We start from the raw sequence: 317 nt of genomic DNA, 5'->3' as shown, positions 1-317 counted from the left end.
CTAATTAGAAACGTTACACAAACGCTACTATATATTCAATTATTCATGCATTGTTCCCTTCTATTAGATCAAGTCAATTTAATTTTCTCAATGCAAAAATGGTTATATAGTTGTCATTCAACATTTGATGTAATCGAGATTTTCTAGGATCAGGTATTTATTGTTGTTCTTGACTTTGGAATTGGAATGCTATTGTCCATTTATTGGTCATTGGAATTTTGAGTAACTTAATTAACTTATTATTGTAACAAACTTGAGTTGGTGGAGGAATAATCGATTCAGTTGTTTATTTAAATAAATATAAAAATTTTAAATTT

The sequence above is a fragment of the Arachis ipaensis genome, chromosome B09, assembly GCF_000816755.2.
Source record: "Arachis ipaensis cultivar K30076 chromosome B09, Araip1.1, whole genome shotgun sequence".
Taxonomy (NCBI): Eukaryota; Viridiplantae; Streptophyta; class Magnoliopsida; order Fabales; family Fabaceae; genus Arachis; species Arachis ipaensis.
This window is presented reverse-complemented; position numbering follows the sequence as displayed.